Source organism: Ovis aries, chromosome 2 (assembly GCF_016772045.2).
Source record: "Ovis aries strain OAR_USU_Benz2616 breed Rambouillet chromosome 2, ARS-UI_Ramb_v3.0, whole genome shotgun sequence".
NCBI lineage: Eukaryota > Metazoa > Chordata > Mammalia > Artiodactyla > Bovidae > Ovis > Ovis aries.
This window is the reverse complement of record NC_056055.1, coordinates 250,099,488-250,108,364: the sequence shown is the minus strand read 5'-3', so window position 1 is coordinate 250,108,364 and position 8,877 is coordinate 250,099,488. Positions and strand designations below refer to the sequence as shown.

At 60.3% G+C, this 8,877-nt stretch overlaps 1 long non-coding RNA gene across 1 annotated transcript; it reads right to left on the bottom strand.

Annotated features, from left to right (window-relative positions):
* Nucleotides 1-240: 240 nt before the first annotated feature.
* Nucleotides 241-2,452, bottom strand: LOC132659245 (uncharacterized). The gene is made up of 2 exons (XR_009599472.1): nucleotides 2,109-2,452; nucleotides 241-1,332 (listed from the first exon to the last, which is right to left on the bottom strand). It is a non-coding gene; the product is annotated as an uncharacterized LOC132659245 (long non-coding RNA).
* Between the last annotated feature and the right edge of the window lie 6,425 nt (nucleotides 2,453-8,877).

The following is an 8,877-nucleotide window of genomic DNA, read 5'->3' as shown; positions in this document are numbered from 1 at the left end:
TGGAGCTTTAGGCCAACGTGTTCACTCTCCTCTTTCCCTTTCCTCAAGAGGCTTTTTAGCCCCTCTTCCCTTGCTGCCATAAGGGTGGTGTCATCTGCATATCTGAGGGGATCGCTATTTCTCCCGGCCATCTTGAGTCCAGCTTGCGTGTCTTCCAGTCCAGCGTTTCTCACGATGCCCTCTGCATAGAAGTGAAATAAGCAGGGTGACAATATACAGCCTTGACGTCCTCCTTTCCCAATCTGGAACCCAGTCTGTCGGTCCATGTCCAGTTCCCACTGTTGCTTCCCGACCTGCATACGGATTTCTCAAGAGGCAGGTCAGGCGGTCTGGTCTCCCCATCTCTTTCAGCCTTCAGAGAGACAGGAAAGGAGGGAGGGGCAGAGCGTTCCTCTGGCGCCGGCCGGCTCTGTAGTCCCTCGAATCCAAAACACTCCATCGGGCACGGAGGTTCACGTGCGGTGGGCTGGAGTGGGGTGGGGACGGCGGCCTACTCCGAACCCTCGCAGTTTCCCCTCCTCTGTCACTCGCCTGGAACCTAGGAAGAGCTGAGCTGGTGTCTGTGTGCGTGAGCGCGTGCGCGTCCACGTGTCCGTGAGAGACGGCACGTTGTGCGTGTGCGTGTGCGTGTGCGTGTGCACGGACGTGAGAGGAACAGGGGAGAAAAAGGAAAGAAAGGAAAAAAGAAAAAGAAAAAAACAAACCCAGAAGGAGGGAAGGACGAAATAGGTTCGTTAGTAGGGCCTCCATGTCTTGGAAAGAGTTTCTGAGCACAGATCCTCCGTTCAGTGAGTCGGCGATCGTATCTCCTCTACAGGAGGCCGTGATGTCGATGGACGGGTCCGGGAAAGCAGGCCTGGGGTGCAAGCCATCGGGGATTTTCTTTCCCCTCAGAGGCACTGGTAGGGAAACCAAGGAAACACACAGGTGCATCCCTGGAGCGGATTCGAGACACCAGTCGGCGCAGGGAGAGGCAGTCTAGGAGGCTGATTTCTAGACGTCAGGGTCGGGTCCTGGAGCGGGTTGCCATGTCCTTCTCCAGGAGGCCTTCCTGGCCCAGGGATGGAAGCCGGGTCTCCAGGCGTGCGTCCCCGCGTTTCTCAGAAAGACCCTCTGGGCCCCTAAGGAACCTGTGGCAATCACGATCGCCAAGGAGATAAGAATCCTCCACTGAGAGTTTCCGAAGTCTGGAAGGACCAGATCGAGAGAAAAAGGGAAAGGATTGCCTTCTGCCGACAGGGGTGTTGTACGAAGGGACCAAGGGGACGTCCGTCTTTCCAAATTCACAGTTTCCACATTGTGTCCTTTCGGTCCTCTGTGTTCTCTTTGTATCTGGAAAGCAACAGGTGGAACGGTATAGGTCCTTTCATTATTTTATTTTTCTTTCTGTCTTTTTCCCGCCCGCCCGCCCGCCCGCCCGCCCGTCCGTCCGTCCGTCCCTCCATCTGTCTTCTCTCTGTCTCTGTAAAAAAAAAAAAAAAAAAAAGGAGGAATCTGTATTTCTGCAGGTCAGGAAGCTACAGTTAGAACTAGACATGGAAACCCAACAGGCTGGTTCCAAGTAGGGAAAGGAGTCCATCAAGGCTGTCTATCACCACCCTGCTTATGTAACCTACAGGCTGAGTACACATCATGAGAAACGCTGGGCTGGATGAAGCGCGAGCTGGAGTCAAGATCGCCGGGAGAAATATCAGTCCCCTCAGATACGCACAGGACACCACCCTGATGGCAGAAAGGAAGTCGGGGGGCGGTGGGAGGGAGGGGGGCGCGGGGAGGGGCGTTACAAAGTCATGCTCGTTTCAGGTGTTCAGATTCTTTTCCCTCAGAGGTTCCTGCAAAGTCATACGTCTACTTTCCCGTGCTGGCATAGGATCCTGGTGCTCGTGGATCGTTCTGACGTACAGTGTATGTGTCCACGTTCAACCCGACCTCCTAAGTGGACCGCCTGCTCCTCCCCGCCCCCAATCCTTTTTTCCTCAAGAAGTCAGGCATCCACTTTCGCATCCTATTCCTCAGTTCACCCAACCCCACGCAAGAAGTCATTCCTCAAGCTTTCCCATCGGTTCTCTACACCTCGCCTGATGATGGCGGGGGACTGGAAGACTGACCCCCGTTCCGAAGAATTTCGCAAGAGCTCTGGGTGAAGGCTCCTACGATCTGCTCGGTGAAGTGGGTGGCGTGTCAATCCGTAGAGATCGCTTTCCGTTGCGGTCCGTTTGCTTGTCTGCAGCGAGGGACGGAAGGGAGGCTTCCACCTTCCACAGAGAAAGCTATCCCTAGCGTCCCAAGCATGTCTGACCACCACCCCACCCCGCCGCCCCCAGGTGACAGGCGTGACAGGTCAGACCGTAGCCATCGTCACGTCAAGGGTGTCCGCACAACAGGCAGACTCATCCGAAAGGCACCCTGTCCTGGGAAGGGGGAGGCAGGGGAGGGAGGGGCAGAGGGACGGCGAGGAAGGGAAAGAGAAAGAGAGGACAGGGACGCACACAGTGGGGGGCGGAGGGGGTGGGGGGAGGCCGTCGGGGGCCAGCGCGAGAACTCCGCCCACGGCAAAGGCCACGAGGAAGGAGGCTTGGCACACGCAAAGGCGTGATCAAGCCTCAGGAAACCCCCGTTCCCGAGCATCTACCCCCAAAGCCAGCGTCTACCTAGAAATGATGAGTCTAGTGGGTTGGTCAGGAATGACGTGGGTGAAGGGTGTTTCACGTGTCCTGACGGCTCACTCCCGGCCCTGGGTGTGACAAGGGCGTCTCGGGTCAAACCTCTCTGCTGACAGACTAGCTCGCGTGACAGGGTCACCCACCCTCCCGCCACGACGCACACGAGCGTCGGCTCCCTCTCCACCGTAAACAGCACAGAGAGTCTGGGAGTCTCTGGAGAGTCTTCGCGAGCACAGGGCTTTTCTCACGGTCGAGTCCGTGATGGCCGCCAGGCCTCCATATCCTTAGGCACCTGGGAATAGATGAATCCATGTCGTTGGAATGTAGAAAAGCAAAGAGAGTCGTCTTGAAGGGGAGCAATCCTAGACTTTTTGAGTGAAGGAACGTTCTCTTTGGGAATCGATCCCCGTCCTTTGCGACCCATCCCTGTGTCCTTGCTATGTCAACATGTCACTCGATCACTCTCTGAAGACTACATAGACCTTCAGGGCCACATTGGGAAAGGATTTTCATGTGTTGGGCTGATGGTTGCTGCTCCATCTCCATGTTCCCTGCCCTTATCGTGAAGATCACTAGCATCTAGGGGAAATAAGTATTCACCTTTCAGACGACTCATGTGAACTTTGGGGTTCAATCCATTCCTTTCTTGATTGGAACTCACGACACCCTCACCCTACAGGAATGTCACTTTATCTGGAGGGTGGTGCCCGGTTTAAGAAAAAAACACCCTCGGAACACGTAAGTGTTTTGGGGATCAGAAAGAAAGGATCATCACACGTCAGCAGGCCTCAGGGCCAGAAGATGATGTCATATGTCATATCCCTAAGACTTTTTTTTTTTTTTTCCCAAACATGTATGTGAAGCACCTGATTTTCAGAAAGGTCGGGACTCCCGGCCCCCACGTGACTCTGTAGTCATCCCTATATGTCACAAGAGGGATAGAAGCAAACCCACCACGAAAGACATCGGATCCGTTTCCGGAAAGACGGATACCCCCACGTCGCTTCTTTCTTTCTTGCTCCCCGTTTCTCTGGCCGAATTCCAAGTGATTCAGCCTCTTTTCCTCCACTCGTTTTCCTACGACACGATCCGTTTCTAATCTCTCTCTATCTCTGTCATTCAATATGTCTTTATCCAAGGACGCCAACGCCGTCCCCGCCTTCGAATTCCCTGGATCCGACGGGGCTGGACCCCGGCAGGAGGCGGTGTGTAGTGGTGCGTCTGGGGCACGCGCAGGTGGTGCTGCGTGGGTGTGTGTGGGGGGTGGGTGGGGGGGTGGGAGGGGTAACGTGTGTGGTGTGTGTATAGGTTCCACGTGAGGCCGAGTGTGTGTCGGGTGGGCACCATGGGTGTGTGCGTGTGGGATGCGCCTGTGGGTGTGGGCGTGGCCGTGGCCGGAAGAGGGTGGGGCGAGCAGAGACAGTGGCCCGGAGACACAGCCAGGCAAAGGACAACGCAGTGTGCGTGTGTGTAGGGGGTAGGGGGGAGTGTGTGGTGTGTGGCCTGTGCGAGCGGGGTGCGAACGGGCTGTGTGTGTGTGTGTGTGTGGGGGGGGGGGGGGGGGGGTGTGTGTGTGCTGTGTGCAGGCGGGGTGTGTGTGCGGGTATGCCTGTGGTGTGTAGGGTGTGCCTGTGGTTGTGGCGGGTGGGGGGGGGGGGGGGTGGCGCGGAGAAACAGCTAGGCAAAGGACAAGGCAGTGTGTGTGTGTGGTGGGGGGGGCGGGGCGGGAGAGGTGGGGGGCAGGGTATGTGTGGGGGGCGTGGTGTGTGCGGGCGTGGGGGGTTTATGGGGGCTGGGGTGTGTGTGTGTGTGTGTGTGTGTGTGTGTGTGTGTGTGTGTGTGGCGTTGGGGGCGGGGGGGGGGGGGGGGGGGGTGGCTACGCATGTGGTGTGTGGACAGAGACAGAGGGGGGGGACAGTCACAGCCAGGCCAAGGACAACGCAGTGTGGGGGGGGGGGGGGGGGGGGGGGGGGGGGGGAGTTTGTGGTGTGTGGCGTGTGACGCCGGGTTGGGTGTGCGTGTGTCTGGGTGGATGTGTGTGTGCGCAGTGTGCAGGCGGGGTGTGTGTTCGCGTATGCGTGTGATGTGTAGGGTGCCGCTGTGGGTGTGGGTGTGGGTGTGGGGGCACAGAGACAGAGGCCCAGAGACACAGCTAGGCAAAGGACAAGGCAGTGTGTGTGTGTGGGGGGGGGGGGGCGGGATAGGTGGGGGAGGCGGGGGATGGGTGGGGGGCGTGGTGTGGGCGGGGGTGTGGGGTTTATGGACGGGGGGTGGGGGGTGGGGGGGGGGGTGTGGCTACGCATGTGGTGTGTGGGCAGAGCCAGAGGAGGGGGAGACAGCCACAGCCAGGCCAAGGACAATGCAGTGTGTGTGTGTGTGTATGGGGGAGCGGGGGGAGTGTGTGGCGTGTTTGGGCCGGGTGCGTACGGGCTGGGGGTATGTGTGCGCGTGTGTGCGTGCGCGCGCGCGCGCGTGCGTGTGCGTGGCGGCGGGGGGGGGGCGCTCCGGGATGTGTGTGTGTGTGCACGCGCTGGGTGCAGGCGGGGTGTGTGTGCGGGTATGCGTGTGGTGTGTTCCTGTGGGTGGTGCGGGCAGAGACAGAGGCAGAGAGTCGCAGCCAGGCAAAGGACGACGCAGTGGGTGTGTGGTATGGGCATGGTGTGTGTGTGTGTGGGGGGGGGGGGGTGGTCTGCGTGTGGTGTGTGTGGTGGGCGGGCAGAGACAGATCCAGTCAGGCAAAGGATCACGTGCATGGATGGATATCCCGCATCATCTGCTTGTGTTTTCTGAGCTCATTCAGCACCTCCGCGATCAAGACCACTCCCGTGAAATGTGAGTCTGCCCCCACCAGCCAGCACTTGTCTTTGGCCAGGCAGACAGGGGAGTGTTCCGAGTTGGGGGGGGGGGGGCGGGGTTCGCGACTTGCTGTCACCAGGCCAGGTTGAGTCCTCGCGTTCTGCCCCTGAACCTGACTGGAGCAAGTGGATCCGTGTGATCTGTCGCGGCTCTGTTTGAAATCCTTGGCGGGAGAAGGAAGATTTCCCCCCATGCCAGGGGAGACAAGCCCCCCAAAAGTCACCTCCCTGGGGTTCCAATAGCTGTTCTCCAAATCAATCAAGTTTCCCAAAGGAGATTTCCCATCCCAAGCAAAAAAGCCCAAGTGTGGCTCCCCATGGACCTCTGGCCCAAGGTGCCCCTCCCGCAGAGCCTCCTTCCACAGCCCCAGGGCATTCAAGAGTTGGCCGGCCCGGCCCGCTCCCTCCGTGGTCCCCCCCGCAGGGCCATCTAAAAAAGCGACCGACAGGCAGGTGGCGCCCGACAGCCAACGCACTGTCCAGAGAGCCGGCCGCAGCATAGAAGCTCCGAGGGAGACCAGCAGGGACTCGTTGCCAGACGGGGCCGGGGGCGGGGTGGGGGGGTGGGGGGCGGGGGGTGGGGGGGGGGGGTGGGGGGCCATCCTAGGGCGCAGTTCTCCGCTCAGTCACCGAGGCGGACAGGAAAGCGGGACACGCCAACACTTCGCGGGAACGTCTCTGGGGCGAGGTACGACGGACGCACGGACGGACAGACGGACGGACGGGGGTGGGGGAGGGGAGGGGAGCATTCTTGACCGCACGCCCGCACCCACCGACGCACGCACGCACCGACCGACCGACCGACCGACCGACCGACGCCGGGGTCCAGCCCTGGTGGATCCAGGGTGATTCGAGGGTGGGGATGGAATCGGCGTCCTAGGAAAACATTTAATTCATTATAGATACAGAGAGAGATTAGCAACGGATAGTGTCGTAGGAAATATGAGTGGCGAAAAAGAGGCTGAATCCCTTGGTGGACGTGGAATCACATCCACGCTGCAGATGGGAATTCAGCCAGAAAAACGGGGAGCAAGAGAGAAACGACACAGGGGAATCCGTCTTTCCAGAAACGGATCCCATGCCTTTGTTTTGTAGGCTTGCTTCTAACCTTTTGTGACACATAGGGATGAATCCAGAGTCAACGCGGGGGTCAGCAATCCTGACCTTTGTCAAAATCAGGTGCTTTCCATCCAAAGAAGGTCTTAAGGGTTTTTCCATCATCTTCTGGCCACGAGGCCTGCTGACGTGTGACGATCCTTTCTTCTGATCCCCAAAACACTCATGTGTTCCAAGGGTGTTTTTTTCTTCAACCAGGCACCACCCTCCGGATAAAGTTGCATTCCTAAAGGGTGAGGGTGTCGTGAGTTCCAATCAAGAAAGGCATTGATGTCACTCAAGGTTCACATGATTCATCTGAAAGGTTCATACGTATTTCTCCCCAGAGACACAGCTAGGCAAAGGACAAGGCTGTGTGTGTGTGTGGTGGTGGGGGGGGGGGGGGCGGCGCGGGGGGGGGGTGGGGGGGGCGTGCGGGAGGGGTGGGGGAGCGGGATGTGTGCGCGGGCGTGTTGTGTGCCATCGTCTCGGGGTGTTTACCGGCAGGGGGGATGCGTGTGGCCTCCGCATGTGGTGTGTGGGCACAGCGAGAGAAGAGGAGAGGTGGAGCATCACAGCCAGGCCAAGGACAACGCAGTGTGTGTGTGTCTGGTGGTGGTGGTTGCGGGGGGGGGGGGGGGGGCGGGGGGGAATGTGTGGTGCGTGGCGTGTGCGGGCGGGGTGCGAACAGGCTGGGCGTGTGTGCGCCGGTATGCGTGCGGTGCGTAGGGTGCGCCTGTGGTTGTGGTGGAGGGGTTTGGCGCAGAGACACAGCTAGGCAAAGGACAATGCAGTGTGTGTGTGGGTAGGGGGGTGCGAGAGAGGTGGGGGGGCGGGGTATGTGTGTGGCCGCGGTGTGTGCGGGGGTTGGGGTGTTTATGGGCAGGGTGTGTGTGTGGCGTTGGGGGCGGGGCGGGGGTGTGTGTCTACGCATTTGGTGTGTGGGCAGAGACAGAGGAGATGGGGAGAGTCACAGCCAGGCCAAGGACAACGCTGTGTGTGTGTGTGTGTGTGTGTGTGTGTGTGTGTGGTGGGGGGGTTGGAGGCGGGGGGGGGGAGGAGTGTGTGGTGTGCGGGGTGTGCGGGTGGGGTGCGAAACGGCTGGGTGTGCGTGTGTCTGGGGTCCGGATGTGTGTGTGCGCGGTGTGCACGCGGGGTGTGCGTGCGGGTATGCGTGTGGTGTGTGTAGGGTGCCGCTGTGGGTGTGGGTGTGGGTGTGGCCTGTGGGTGCGAGGGGTGGTGGCGCAGAGACAGAGGCCCAGAGACACAGCTAGGCAAAGGACAAGGCAGTGTGTGTGGGTGGGGGTGGGGGTGGCGGTGGCGGTGGGGGTGGGGGGAAGTGTACAGGGGCGTGGTGTGTGCGGTGGTCAGGGGGAGTTTATGGGCCGGGGTGGGGGGGGGGGGGATGGGGGGCGGTGATTGTGGCGTTGAGGGCGGGGCTGGGTGTGTGTGGCCTCAGCATGTGGTGTGTGGGCAGAGACAGGCGAGGCGGAGAGTCACAGCCGGGCCCAGGACAACGTAGTGGGGGGGGGGGGGGGGGGGTGGTGGGAATGGGGAGGGGAGTGTGTGGTGTGTGGCGTGTGCAGGCGGGGTGTGTGTGCGGGCATGCGTGCGGTGTGTGGGGTGCACCTGTGGTTGTGGGTGTCCCAGGGGACAGGCGTGGCACACAGACACAGCTAGGCAAAGGACAAGGCAGTGTGTGCGTGGGAGGTGGGGCGGGGGTGCGGGAGAGGTGAGGGGCGAGGTTCGAAATCTGAAAGGTGAAAGGCACAGGGGACGCAGAGACGGACACACTCATGCACGCACCACCCACGCACACAAAGCGCCCGCCCGCGCGCCCGCGCACCCGGGCGCCCGCGCGCCCACAGCAGGCTCGCGCCCACGCTCTCCCCCGCCCACAGCACGCTCGCGCCCACGCTCGCGCGCGCCCACAGCACGCGCGCGCCCACCCACGCGCCCACCCACAGCACGCTCGCGCCCACCCACGCGCCCACCCACGCGCCCAGCCAGCCCGCCACCCGCCCACGCACGGACGGACAGACGGACAGAAGGACAGACGGACAGACCTTTCAGCAAAAATAACGTCCAACAATGGGACAAAGAAACAGAGACGTTCATGGTAGAAACACGCATTCCATCAAAAGAAAAAGAAATATGCATTGATATTGTGGCGATGAAACAGAAAGCAAAAGCTTGCACTCATCACACACATAACCTGAAGCAACAAGCTCAAGGCGTCTGAAGAGAAAACGCACACGTCAGAG